Raw genomic sequence first — 14,992 nt, 5'->3', positions numbered from 1 at the left:
CGCGCAGTGTGGAGAACAGTCTTCGTAGCATCGTGAATAAATATAAAACTTTTTTCAGATATGTTGTAAAGTCGTTTTGACGCTGGGGAGAGCGGGTCTGCCCAGTATGTTCCCCAGCTTTTCATTTTAGGGGGGGTGTTTCGAAATTTAGGGGGTGGTAAATAATTTGCTATTAGCAATGAAACTATTTGTATCGTTAAAAAATTGGTATGTATTTAAGAAACGATGTACATGAGGGGCTCCCCAAGTTGATTGACGGCGAGCCAAAATACACAGCAGAATCAAATTGTAGGGCCAGAAAAGAAGAGCGAGAAAAAGTACGCGACGACACGGCTGAGGTTCAGGGCGCGCTTAAGCGTCCTGAGAAAATTTTGAGAAATAAGCTCCAAAATAGGCTCTAAGCTTGATTTTAGATACACCTAGCATTGCAGTTTGTTATGTAATGAAATTAATAATTATAATATTTAGATGATAGAATTCCCGAGAAATAAATAACAAGCACGGCTTTCAGCAATTAATTTGCAACTGATAGTGACTAATGAAGTTACTTGCTCATCTAGCATATGGCATCGTATGAATGGCTACTTATGGCTTGTTTTGTTACACATGTCACATTTTTTGAACATGTTTGTTTGACTTTTGTATGAATTAAGCAATGAATTAAATTTTGAAATACGCGCGTCAACTGATCATAATGGCGCATAATGTTGTTTCGCTGAAGTTTGACTCTTTCCAATAAAGAAATAAACACGCCGCCATTCATCTAAAAAAACGTCTGTTTTCAGTGCCTAGGTTTCGTTTTGTGACATCTTCAAGCGTTCTTAATATACGGCTGATATCTAAAATACTGCGGTGTGAAATCCTAATACCCATACGTATACATAAGATACCGGTATAATTCAATTGTTACGAAATAAACGTGCTTAAACTGTGATAATGATGTAAGGATAGACCGTAATTGGCCCGCAGACTGCGGTTTGGAACCCCTCATCTACACTGATAAATATGCCATAGTCGTTATTGGACACGTAGTGGACATAACGATCGTTTCAATATTATGTTGTTGTTCTTGTTCTTTGACACGTTTTTAAAAAGTCGCTTTTTTCTTCGAATACTGGACCAATTGCTTTGAAATTTTCAGTGGTTAAAGATTCATTTTTTCGCTAGAAGGCTATTATTTTTATTTATTTCAAAATTTTGCGTGAATTCTATGAAATTTGATATTTCGTCTAAAATTTTGCTGTAATATTTTTATCCATGGGAACACGGATTTTAGTCAGTGTCATGACTGGCTGTACGTTTTGATTCTGCAAAATTCTTGCTACTGGAAATTCAGAACTTTTTTGAGGGTACCGGTAGCGTCAAAGGTACCGGTAAGGACTGATTCGCTCTGGTCTAACGTGTCCATATATTTGTGCGTAGCTCTCTTGTATTTGAATACAATTATAATTGAGTTAGGAATTACAGTGTGGAATCGCACCTGGGAATAACAGTGTGGAATTGCACCTCAAAATTAGGGGGGGTGTTTGAAATTTTAGGGGGGGGGGAGGGTGTTCACCCCCTGTAGGAGGGAGGGGGGGGGGATCACTGGGTCCGCCGTCTACATTAGCAGTTGTCACATGTTTCAAATTACGAAAATTCTGTGTGTATCAAAAGTTGGAACCAATATAGGTAGCATGGAATATAAATCATCAGCCTTGCGTTATTTCAAATTTCATGTTATCGTTACATTTTTCACTTCGTATTCTAAAGATTAGGGTTCGTCACCAGATAAGACTCCTCCCACATCTTTTATAAAATATTTGTTGTCTGAAATTAACGGGAGAAAACTGGTGGTTGTGTAATGTTTTATTCTATTGCTTGGCTAATGTTAATTCAACACAACAGGGAGCGTAGGTGAAAAGTAATAAAGGAGATATAAAGAAAACTAATGACTTATCTTTGCTAACTACTCAAACTAGCTCAGGAGAGTGGTCGTTGTTACCTTGTCCGGAATAAAAAAAAAAGGCTCTTCAAGGCCTTCGAGAAGTTTTCTCCCGTTTGTTGGCTCGTTGCAGTCAAGGCGATGGCTTATGGCGTATATGCGGAGTCTTCGTCTGGATTTATCGAGGAAATAAAATATCAAGAAATGAAATTTGGGAATGCGAGTAAACGAGTTCGACATGGTAAAATTGTTAGAAAATTTTCATTTTTGTAATTAAGAACAGGAACTGAGATAGAATTTTTAATCAAAATGGAATAGTTCACTATGCCATATACACTCTGTAATATTTTCGGAATATTGAATTTAAACTGCGTTCTAATATTGGTTGAATTCAGCAGAAAAATTCATGTAACCCTTTTAAGTTAATGAAATTTTAATTCGATAATATAAATATTATAGTGAAAAATAGGGTTGCCAGCGATTAAAAAAGGCCAAATCAAGACACAAAAAGCCAACAATTTTACTAAGTACGAAAACCACATGATTTGTCACATTTGAAGCCTTTTGCCCAATTGTGTATTTCCACAGTTTTCAATATGCTGATGTAGAACAATGGACTTTTTCCCGACCTTCGACCCCTGAAAAATTCTTCCTATACTCCCAGATAGCACAACTACGTTGGGCCAACGTTATAATCCGCCGGCAACCGTTGTACGCGGTTTTACAACCATTTACCATGGTAAGGCCATGATGGACCTTTCCCCGACATCAAAACATCCGTATTTTCAACCAATCACAATCGAGCAGATGTAAACAAACATTCTCCGCTGAAAAGTCGCTCAGACAACTTTGGACGCGTTCCGCACAGGTTGCTGGCGGTTTAGGCAGATATTTGTCCTTTTTTTCGTTTTTTTTTCTTTACAGGGCTGCGAGAATTAGAAAGCTGTAATACTGTATGTTACTTGTTGCAAATCACGTTCACGAAATCTATATATCTATACTATACTAAAGGGCTGTACCCGTTGCAGGCACCTTACAGGTTACGGTACTGTACAGGTCACAACTGCTATTTCGAACCAAAAAATAGTAGACAATCATGCTGATGCAATCAAAGGTACCGGTAGCCTACCGTATGTTAGAAAAAAAAGAATTTGTTTTCGATACGATGTTGCATTTTTATTAAACAGAATCTATTAGTGAATTATTTTGGTAGACTAACTATGTGTAAACGCTGCATATGCCAGGATTCTGGTTCCAGTAGATTTGACAGCACAGTCTAGGCCAAAATGGGATTATGTTGATCAGCTACTACAGCTGTCCTACTGACCCGTACTATTAGTATATTTATTTTATATGTTTGTAATTCTGTGAATTTTCTATTTTTATAATTGAGTGACTTATATATTCTGCATGAATTGGCTTATCATAATAGGCTATTGTACTGTTGTGATTTTAAATTTATGTAATTTATTGACATAAATTCTGCATGAACCGTCCTATTGAACTGTTGAACAGTTGTGTATATACATTTTTTTAATTCAATGATTTCTATATTCTACATGACCTATTCGATCGCACTTCAGAACCGTTGTGATTTAAAATTCTGAAATTAGTTATATTTATGCCACACAAAATGACTATTTGTAAGTAATGTAACTCAATGCAATTACCTGGTTTAGTGATCTCTTAATCCGTTGCCCAAACCTGTAGATACATTTTATTCTTTTTTCTCTCTTCATAATATCCTCGTGTACAAATTCGTCCCCAGCCTTTATGAACCATGCATCAGCACAGTGCCGGTACCGTCCAACTCAGCTTGCAATATGGTGCTCCAGTCACTTAGACGTTACCGTATTTGTGCCGTAGTTGTCATGGTTATCTGCCAGTCGACGTTCGGAGTCGTTTGCTTAGTGAGTCCGGAAACATCCGGTCTTTTTAAACATATTTCTGCCAATGTTAGTATTTTGGCGTCCGACTCCTCACTTTAGTACTATATTTAGTTCGATTTTTGTTCTTGTATAACCCAATGTTAGACTATTCATAGGTGTCGTTGCTCGATAACCAATGCTGGTTTATCGCGTCCCCTTTCACCCTGAAATGCATTATTTTCCTCTCTTTTCTTATCTCGTTCTGTATGTACAGTGTGTATTTCTTGGTGATAAAATAAATTACTGATTACGGTACCCCCGCTGTTCAATTGAAGTAGGATTTGTGCCTTTTCCGAAGCCACATATTGACTGCCAAAAAGAAATGAGGTGGATAAAGGAATGCAACAGGCCTCGCAGTATATTCAATCTAGGAAAAATCACCAGAAATACCTTCGTGCGTACCAAGGTAGACCTTCGTGTGTACCAAGGTAGGCCAACATAAATATTGTTTTCAATACCTATGATATATTCAATATGTTAATTCTTATATGAAATAAATTTTCATACAAGCAATGCGTTCCATCATGCATTTTCATGGAGGCGATGGACCAACTGATGAATACCCTGACCCTATATCAGATTCTTGTCGCCCAACGAAAAAGCACCATCAACCACCATTGTGAGGTAAGGATTACTCATACCATAATTTAACTTTGGATCATAATTTAACAGGATCTGTCACCAGATACTTCATTTGATACAGAGACATGTGAATCTGACGAAAGTGAGAAAGGATTGTCAGGGATCCAACCAGATCTGCTCCCAGACTCTTTAGTTGAAACTACCTCAAGTGCCGCTGATGAAAAAGACAGCGCCTTGTCAGACAGCAGAAAAATGTAGGCAAGCATCATCATCATTTTATTTCTCTGGCATAAAACAACACAAAAAGTCAACATACAATCAAAATGCTGAGAAAAGTGGAAGTCGAGCATAACTTAAAATAGATTTCAAAAAGTATGCGACTACCTACCAGAAAAAGAAATAATATTAATAAAAGGGCACGAAAGAATTAACAAGATTCAGAATCGGAACTGCAACTGAAAAGTCACACCAAGCTGCTCCTGATACCAGAAGTTGGCCCTGCACTTGGTAGTATTTGTAGTGTGTGATAAATATCCTTATTTTGTTAGGTTGTTTTGCATTTATCACTGTCATATAAATCACAACTTGTTCATAATCACCTGGTAAATCTTAGAACCGAACCAAGTGGTGAGTGTTTGGCCGTCTGACTATCACATAACCGACTGTTTGTGGTTGAACCGGTATGATTGGAACTCTGGCTCGATCTAACTTTGTGGGATTAGCACCAACTACAAACGACAACTGTTGGATCTATTTTTTTCCCTCCATATAGGTTGTTATCAATGCTGGGGAAGGCTTGTACATGCTTGGCTCAGCGGAAAATCTTTTAATCCTCTCAATTTCATCTGTTGGATAGTCTTGGTTAGTCCATTTCAACCATGTTTATCACTATAACATTATTGGTCTTGTAATTTTATGTGGTATGTAATCGATCATAATACCTCAATAAACCTGTTGAATCTAATCTTTCAATAGTATATTTGCACCCATCTTACTGAGCTAATAAATCTGTGTTTCTATGATACGACATAAACTCAAGTGCCCTCACTGTTCCTAGCATGTACAAATTGCATCAGAGACTTGGTGACTATCCAGCGACACCACTATTCGAGGATGATGTGGTGGCAGAGACTCCTGAACTTATCTAACGCACTTGGCTTTGAAATCTAGCGTTGAACCAAGATGGACGACTGAAACATCATGAATGTACCGGTATCTGAAAAAAATATTCACCTGTTCAGAATTACAGATTTCTGTAGTTTGTGCAATGTTTCCAAAAATGTATCTAAAAGACTTTTTAAACTGCCCCTGCATTTCATTTGTTCCTATACTAAACCCACCAATTCAGCCCTAACTTGGACGCTATCTATCAGTCTATGAACTATGGGATATGGTACCGTACCGGTAGTCACGCAGGTCTCCCAGTGCTATCACCACCCTCTGAGATTCTTCAACCATATAAGTTTAAATATCACCTTTCAATGAAAAGTTTTGTATCCTTGTATCCTTCTCCAACTGGTGGAAAGAAAAGTTCTTGGAAAACCAAGTCATAGAAAAGTCATCTCTGAGTGATTCCATTTTTGTATGTTAAATGAGCTTTTAGAACTAAGTTAGGTACGTTAACGGCAATGTGAAGGCGGAATAACGTTAATAATAGATCACTTGACAATATGTTATAACTTTAGAAGCACGAAAATACCGCTATCACCAGTGAAATGCCATTCGAAGGCCTTTAAAACGAGCAACGTACCACTCTATCGCCCTACACAAGCCTGAATATTTGCAATGTTTGTCTGAGCGACCAAAATCATAACAATAAAGGTCAAAGGTCGGGGAAAGGTCCATTGGCCTTCAACGAAACACGCCATTATGCGAAGAAATGGGCGCGCGATTCAGTAATCAGTAATTTATTTCTTCACCAAGCTGAAAGTACGAATTTTACATACACAAATAAAGAAAATATAAAAGACCGCATTCCAGGGTGAAAGGAGACGCCGAAAACCAATTCTGGTTATCGAGCGGCGGCACCCACGGGGAAGTCTAACAAAAACGTGATAAATATAATTAAATCGAACAAAATATATTACTTAATAAATAAATAAAGAAACGCAATCGATGCGTCAAGGCGACCCGGTAAAAACCAAGCAATCGCCGTTTAAAAATAAGAAAATCGACTCCATGCACCACAGTCTAGGTAACCATGGAAATTATTAAGTGAACCAAACACACTTGCAGTGTGGTCATGGCAGGTAAATAGTTCGGCTACGGTAAAGTGCAACACAAGTCGATTGTGTGCATATAAGTCTCCAGATTGAAATAAAACTGGATGTTAAGAGTACACAAATTGTAAAAGTATAGAATACCGTACCAATCAAGTATGCAAATAACAAAATATTGACACTTTGAGGCAGAAACAAGCTGGTAGTGTGAAAGCTAAAATGTTGACCTGGACTAACAAGTGTTTTGATGCTGGAGTCAAAGATTCACATACGGGAATTGTATAGACATGAGGAAAATATACATCGAAATATTCAGCAGTATTAATACAACACAATGAAGTGAGTATCATACCATAGAAGTAGACTAGGAAAATTAAAAAAAAAAAAATTAAGTTAATCAAAAGGATAAAAACAATTGACCTGGATCACTGTTACCGAGGCATTATAAATAGTAAAAACAAATACAACATTAGGCTTGACTGCCCATAATGAAAGTAATCAGGAGGATGCCAATTAAGTTTGGATCCCAGTTGAGGCATGTAAAATGGCATGGTAACAATAAGTGTATTTATGGGCATTGGACTGTAGGCATGAATTTGTCATTGGCAGTTAACAGAATAGATATCAAGAAATTACACACTAAATAGGAGACCAAGATCATTGAGGAGCGGGCTCAATAGTAGGGCAAAAAGCCTGCAATATTTTTTTGTTATATAATTTTAGTAATATAATTTTTGGCTTTACCTCAACCCACAATGTGTTGGTGACAGAAACACTTGTCAAGTGGCTTGTGCCCATCAGTATGGAATACACAATTAAAATTATAAGCTAAAATACAATACGAATATTTACACGAGACATTGTTTTGTTACAGGTGATTTGGATCGAGACAAATGATGAGCTGGCAATGACGAAAAGATTTGCTGGGACCACATCAACTGGATGTAGAGGCAGTGGAAAGGTAAAGGGAGCGCATGAATTTTTTGTATTTGAATTTGAAAGTGTCATAACCACAGTTACGTAAGTTTAAGGGAATATTATTCCAAGTTACCACACCTTTATATTTCAAGGAGTTTTGGGATTTGCTTAGAGAAAATCTGGGTACAAATAAATTAGACCTTGTCGAAGAGCGTGTGTTATGATCATGCACTTTACTGAGCGAAACAAAATAATCGTCGAAAGCAGCGGGCAAATGGTTGCTATGAAACTGATGCATGACCTTGGAAATCTCTAGTTGATAGATATCGGCTAATTTTAACACCCTGGTCTTATAGTATAGGGTGTTTAAGTTAGATCGAATGGGTGCTCTAGAGAGAATTCTAACTGCTCTATTTTGTAAAACTTCCAAACTGTGCAACGCTGATTGGGTGGCGGAGCCCCATGCAGTTATAGCATACTGTATATGAGACTGGAAAAGTGCGAAGTATATGGTTCGGAGAGTTGAGTCCTGGACGTAATGTCTGAGCTTACCCAGGATTCCAACTGCTCTTGACAGTCTCTTATGCAGTTCAGTAGTATGAGTGTTCCAATTTAGTTTGTCGTCGATAAGAAGCCCAAGATATTTGAAAGAGTGGACAATTTCGAGTGTGACACCCCTGATTTTAATTGAAAAGTTTTCATGTCTGGTTCGAGTTTTAGGACCAAACAACATAACTTTAGATTTTTTAACATTCACAGTAAGTTTATTGCATACCATCCAATTATACACTTTGTTAATTTCAGTGTTCACCTCGGCTTGCAGTGAGGTTAGATTCTTTGCACTGTCGAGCAGACAGGCATCATCGGCGAAGAGTTTGCTCAAGAAATTTGAACAATTTGAAAGATCGTTTATGAAGATTAAAAAATTCAAAGGTCCTAATACGCTACCTTGTGGAATTCCGTAATGGATGGGTAATAACGAAGACCTGTGAGAATCTAACTCCACACATTGATAACGTCCGGACAGGTAATCATTTAATAACTTGCCTGCGACACCTCGAAAGCCAAAATATCTAAGTTTTTGAGAGAGAATAGCATGGTCGACAGTATCAAAAGCTTTTTTCAGATCTAAGAAAGTACAACAGACGATTTCCCCTTTGTCAAGTTTATCATAAATAAATGAAGTTAAGTCCAAGATAGCGTGGCTGGTCGAGTGATTGCTTTGGAATCCAAATTGACATTTATTGATCAAGTTAAATTTTTTACAAAAATTCAGCATTCGACTATGAACTAATTTTTCTAAAATGATGCCTAGGGAGGGTAAAATGGAAATTGGTCGGTAATTTGACGGGTCATTTCTTTTGCCATTTTTAAATATTGGTTTCACTCTGGCAATCTTTAACGATGAAGGAAAAATACCTAATTTAAAAGATGAGTTGAAAAAATGACACAGAGTTGGCGATATGATATCAGCGACTTGTTTTAGAAAGTAAGTTGGAATACCATCTGGGCCAACTGCTTTTCCATTTTTCAGGTTCAATATGGTTTGAAGAATCTCTGTATGTGTCGTTGGCTCCAGGAAAAAGGTGTTTTGCAGAGGAACACCCAAAAAATCGGTAGAAGGGTTAGAGCTACCAGGGATGTTATTCGCAAGTTTCTTTCCTACCGTTGAGAAGAATTCATTAAATTCACTGGCCATCATGATGGGGTCTGTCACTGTGGTACCATTTTCGAGTTTCAATTCTGAGATGGATGTATCATCTCTGGACTTAGTCTTAATGATCTCGTTAATAGTTTTCCAAGTTTGTTTGATATCTCCCCGGTTATTCTCGAGGGCATAGCGATAATGCAGTTGTTTCGATTTTCTCTGCAAGTGCATTAAGATATTTTTATATTTTTTGAAGTGGAGACGCTGAAGTGTATTACCTTTCAAAAAATTTTTTTTGAACATATTATTTTTGTGAATGATGGACTTGCGAATTCCCTTAGTGATCCACGGTTTGGAGTATAATTTATTTTCTCTTCGTGATAGGGGTCTTAATGGAGCGTGTTTGTTTATTAACCATTTCATTTGAACCAGGAAATCATCAAAAGAGCTATTGAAATTTTCTCTAGTAAGAGTAACACTCATGTAATTATTACACATTAATTCAATTTCAGATCTAAAAGAGTCGTTACAAAATTTAGTCATATCTCGCTTCATTCGGATCTTTGTTTTTGTGCCAATATTCATACCCGAAATTGTACACATTACTGGAAAGTGGTCGGTGAGATCGCTAAGTAAAATAAAGGATGAAGAACAATGGTTTATGATTCGAATATAGCACATGAGGTCGCCATTCATTTTGGCGGTACCGGTACTCGTTATCGATATCCTGTTGCGAGGTTTTTGCCGTGGATGGGACAGTGACATTGAACTTTTAATGCTTTCATAGTAGAATGGCGAAAGTAGAGATAGCCTAGTTGTAACCGTGTAAGTTTATCTCATGGTACCGGTACCCTAAGTGCGTTGTCAGGTCACGGTTCATAAGGGTGATAGGGTACCATACCGGTAAAAGTTACATATTTATCCCTGGACACCGTAGGTACCGGCAACGACAGAACGAGATGAGGTACTGTACCGTACTTGGTCTTTTGGCATTTTTTTTGTTAAATTTCTTAGGTTGCCATCTCTCATTTAACAGTATTCGTTATCGAGTACCGGTACCTATGGTAGATAGGCCTACCGGTAAAAGTTACATATTTATCCCTGGACACCGTAGGTACCGGTAACGACAGAACGAGATGAGGTACGGTACCGGTACGTTACCGTACTTGGTCTTTCGGCATTTTTTTGTTAAACTTTCTGAGGTTGCCATCTCTTATTTACCAGTATTCGTTATCGAGTACCGATACCGGTATTGGTCCTTCATCCCTGGATATGAATTTTCATATTTACTTTATTTGTCTAAGTGCGAACATTTCCGCAGCCCAAATCCAACCCGTTGAACGACTTAATCCAGTAATCTGAATAGTTGTACATTTGTGAACCTTCTGTCTGATGAACTTCAACAAATCTAATTACAGATCTCAATTGGCTGAAATCTAAAATATGTTTTAACAATTGCCACAATCAAACTGAAACTAAAATTTGATGTTTTTGGCTAAAAAATAGCTCAAGGATTATTGTTTTCCCTTTTTGTTTTTGTAACACTTTAAATAAAATTTTGTTTCTAAAGTATAACTTTTTACGCCACACATGCGAGATGCGACATGGCCCGCCAGTCTAGGCAAAATTTTTGCACGTGGTCCGAGAACTTTGCCCAACCCTGCTCTAGTTCATATTTTCAGCTTTGTTGAGAAATAAGTTACTGATTTTTGAATAATATCTATTTTGTTTTAAAATTCAATAGAATTATATTGGGTAATCATATATATTAATATGATTTATTTTCAGTATGTATGCTATGTAAGCTTACCCAACCAACCTTAATTAAGTGTTATTATATTTTAAAGTGAATTGGAAAGTAGACCGCTTGCAAAAAAGAGTCGGGCGATTGGGGGGAAGCCCATCTCTGTACAATGACTGCCAAATGTGTATGCAACTGTGCAATGCCCAGCGACTCTAAAAGCATGAAGTATTGTACGACACATCCTTTACAAATATTTGGACATATTTTGTGTAATATCCATTTTTTCCGGTTATTCTAAATAATTATTACCGATTAGATATTCTGTCAAGTGTCAATAAGTTTAATGATATATACCATTTTTATGATAGGCCCTATGACAATGGACTGGAAAATTCACCTGCTTCAATTTAATCATACACTGTGTCATTTCAAGCATCTCAAAGTTTCAATGCGGACAATGCCCAAAACAGGTGTTTTTTTTTTTTTTTTTTTGGGGGGGGGGTCGTCTTTTTAGGCGAGTATGATCATTATCATTTTTTTTTCGCCTTATTATTGAATCCGGACAATAAAATACCTTCGGCGATAGCATCCCCCACGTCCTCATCAGGTTAGTTTGAATAAATCGACATTTTCTTGCTGTGAATCTGAAATTTCAATGCTGTGATTATCATATTCGCATTATCATATATGGATTGAATATTACGCTACCAAAAAAGTCATAGGCTATTTTAACCAATGCGCAAACGCGACGACCGCTCGAAAGGCATTGCATGGTAATTTGAGATTCCTGACGTTGATGCGATTTTACTACCCCGACTTATTGGCCGGTTATATGCAAAAACCCATTTTTTCAGGCTTAAAAACAGGTCTCGTCTTATTCCCCGGGTAGACTTATTCGCCGGAAAGTAAGGTAATTAGTATAGGCCATTCGTTCACGTTTATCATCTGAAAGACAATCATGTACTATATATTGTGTAACACTAACTTGATTTTCAGAGATCAAGCCATGCTCCAATCCAGTCCATGGAAAAATTGTTGGGACCAGCGGTAGAAACTCTTATGCTACAAGCTACGGCATCTGCAACTTTCCACTGATTATAGTGTGGACTCGGACATATAGGAATTGATGAAATTCATTGTCTGATTACATTTTGATCCAGAATACATTCAAGAATGAAAAAATGGCTCGTAAGTTGAATACTTTTATAGGCTGATTACATACACTTTACGGCGGTGGTTCCCAAACTTTTTTTCCGTGACCCCAATTTTTGTAAAATCACAGACTGCAGATACTTGCGACCCCACAACGAGAAAACATTAAAAATCAATTTATTCTATTTAATCATTCTGATGAAAATCGACTGTAAGTTTGTGGGGCGTTGGTGTAACGTGGTTGTACTAACTGTTTAGTTCAGTGGTTCCCAACCTTTTTACCCCAGCGGGCAAGCAAAATTAATTTAAGAGAGTTCGCTGACCGGTAACACATGCCATCGTATGAAGACCACGATGTAAAAATCTCAGAGATTCAGAATATTTGTTTAGTTCTAGTACAATGTTAAAATATTGCAGATTACTCCATAATTAATTCGAAAGCTAAACAGAACATGAAAGTAAAATAGGTGAAAATACCTTTGTTGGGTCTCATCTTATTGAGTGCCTTTTATTTTTTGTCGTTTTGTTTTTGACTGCATGAAGCGCTTCGAATTTATGTATGAAATACAATACGCCCCATATTTTCGCTTCGTGTTCAAGGAAGATAATTTAAATGTCTAAATACGATCCGATTGCAATATTAAAATTGTTCACTTTTATACGAATGGGATGTGGACAAAACACATATGTGTATGTGTATATTTTAGAGTAGATACTCGCGATAATTAACATAGAGCTTTTGCAACGGATGGAAACTTTTTCATTAGATGTATTCTTATAATTGTGCTTATTTACTCATTCCAGATAAGATATTCGTCAAGTCTCGGAGGTTGCTCCAAGAAAGACTGGATTGGAGAACCATGAGCTCAGTTATACCAAATTTACTCGCCCACTCTTTCAACTGTGCAGGACGCGGCGGATAAGAAGGAGTGAGTTGGACGCCCTTAGTTTCTGCTATTGAAGGTATGTAATATGTTTATCATATTGTACCACCATCTTTCTCTGCTCTACCCTCTTCTATTTTATAAGTATAAGATTATTTTGACTCCAAATCAGCTTAAGATAATTCATAAGGGAAATGAACAAAAATTGATTAAATAGAATCTGACAATCTGGAGTGAAAACAAAACCTTAATTAAGTGAGAAGCGTAAAGAATATAAGGTTTTGCCAAAAAGATGCCTATCGTGTTCATGAATTTAATTAAGTTACACACACACAACAACAACAGAGATATAATAAAATAAAAACAGGCGAGAAAATTTAGATAAGTTGGGTAGTAAACAAAATGTACTTGCCAGTTGCCACATCATTCATTTTTATCATTATGATTGTCAAATTGAATAATGATTTTGTAAACAACTGTGAACAGTAAAGAAATTGAATGTAGATTTTGTATACAAAAGTGAACAGTATAGAAAAATATTTATTAAGGAGATATCGCCAAGCTGATTATGGTTAGAGTCAAGTGCTAAATTGCCAATCCAATGTTGCCAGAGTTTGGTGCATAATGGCGAACAGTGGTTTTCGAACTTATTTGTGTCATCGCTCCCTTACAGTACTTTTTACATTATCATCAAATTTGTTGGGATGCAGTCAATCAGACTAGGCTTTGAACTCTGGTGCTGTAATTTGCTAATACTGCAATTTAACACAGAATTTTTATATTTTTCAGCTCTGGATGATCTGGCAACGAACTCCGATTAATTTTATTACATGTATACATATTTGTAAAATAAAGACAAATAAATAAAGTCGTTTTTTATTATATAAATAATGTTAGATTAGTGGGAAATTTCTATGTAGTATAGATCTATTCCCTGTCTGTACAACACATCGCCTAACTTGGCCCGACCATATGCCACTATTGTATTACAACGTGTCACCTACGTAGGCCCGGCCATATGTCACGATTATGTTACAACGTATCGCCCACGTTGGACTGGCCATATTTCACGATTGTGTTACAACGTATCGCCTACGTTGGCCCGACCGTTTGCCACGGTTGCATTACAGCGAAAGGACCGACGTTGGCCCAGCGGCCAAATCTTCGCTGGAACATGGTTGTTCGCCATTATTGGGCCGGTGGTTCGAACAACGTTCGGCCATGGTTGTCCCGACGTAGTTGTGCTATCTGGGGGGGGGGGGGGGGTTTCAGCCGTGACACTATTGCTATCAAAACACCTAAATCGCCTTTCCATCAGCAAACGGGGTAATTTCAGATATAATAAAAACTCGCTGAGAAACACCAAGCTCATCCATCTCATTAAAAAACATCATAAACTATGATTTGTCTTCTTATTTGGTCTGTAATATATTCGTTTCAGACTTTCAATTGTTTTCGCAGTGCCTTGAGGCGATGAAGTTGTAGAAACTACTACAGGGGGGCAATGGTACAAAAAGTTTGGAAACCACTGTCATATATAACATAGACATGTGCAGGGAGCGCGTTCTCAAACATTTTGGGAAATTTTCGGCCAAATTTGGCTGTAAAAGAATTTGAAATCTCGTAACAATAGTAAGCATAGCCTTAGAATACTAGATTTTTCTTGAAGCCATATGCCGTCACTAAAAGAGCCATATATGGCCATGGGTTCCCGACCACTGTTTTAGCTGGATCCACTTTGTCAATCAAGTATACGTTAAGTTTAGACTATTCAATGGATTTCACAGACATTATTTGCGTATTTTACAATTTTTTATGTTAATATTGAAGTATGTATCCAACTAAATTCCAAGTTTATATTTGACTAAAAATATCTTTTCGTCATATTCACTGTCAAAAGATTCGCAAATTAGCGGTGGATTTTCACTATTATTAAAAGTATGTTCTTCGAAGATAGGTTTTAACTGTTTGATTTGGAGTCTCAAGCCAGTAA

At 37.1% G+C, this 14,992-nt stretch overlaps 2 long non-coding RNA genes across 4 annotated transcripts; both read left to right on the top strand.

Moving 5' to 3' along the window:
- The first annotated feature begins 4,106 nt into the window (after positions 1-4,106).
- Positions 4,107-5,066, top strand: LOC144419844 (uncharacterized). 2 transcript variants are annotated; one of them, XR_013474310.1, is made up of 2 exons: positions 4,107-4,258; positions 4,525-5,066. It is a non-coding gene; the product is annotated as an uncharacterized LOC144419844 (long non-coding RNA). The 2 variants fall into 2 exon arrangements; XR_013474314.1 differs by having other exon boundaries at positions 4,107-4,280.
- A 1,692-nt stretch (positions 5,067-6,758) lies between these two features.
- Positions 6,759-13,878, top strand: LOC120345786 (uncharacterized). 2 transcript variants are annotated; one of them, XR_013476660.1, is made up of 8 exons: positions 6,760-6,992; positions 7,528-7,614; positions 8,376-8,598; positions 9,106-11,232; positions 11,332-11,433; positions 11,960-12,151; positions 12,920-13,078; positions 13,789-13,878. It is a non-coding gene; the product is annotated as an uncharacterized LOC120345786 (long non-coding RNA). The 2 variants fall into 2 exon arrangements; XR_013476659.1 differs by having other exon boundaries at positions 6,759-6,992; positions 9,106-11,433.
- The last annotated feature ends 1,114 nt before the right edge of the window (positions 13,879-14,992 follow it).

The sequence above is a fragment of the Styela clava genome, chromosome 1, assembly GCF_964204865.1.
Source record: "Styela clava chromosome 1, kaStyClav1.hap1.2, whole genome shotgun sequence".
Lineage (NCBI taxonomy): Eukaryota > Metazoa > Chordata > Ascidiacea > Stolidobranchia > Styelidae > Styela > Styela clava.
The sequence above is the reverse complement of the archived record's forward strand: the minus strand, read 5'-3'. Positions and strand labels throughout refer to the sequence as shown.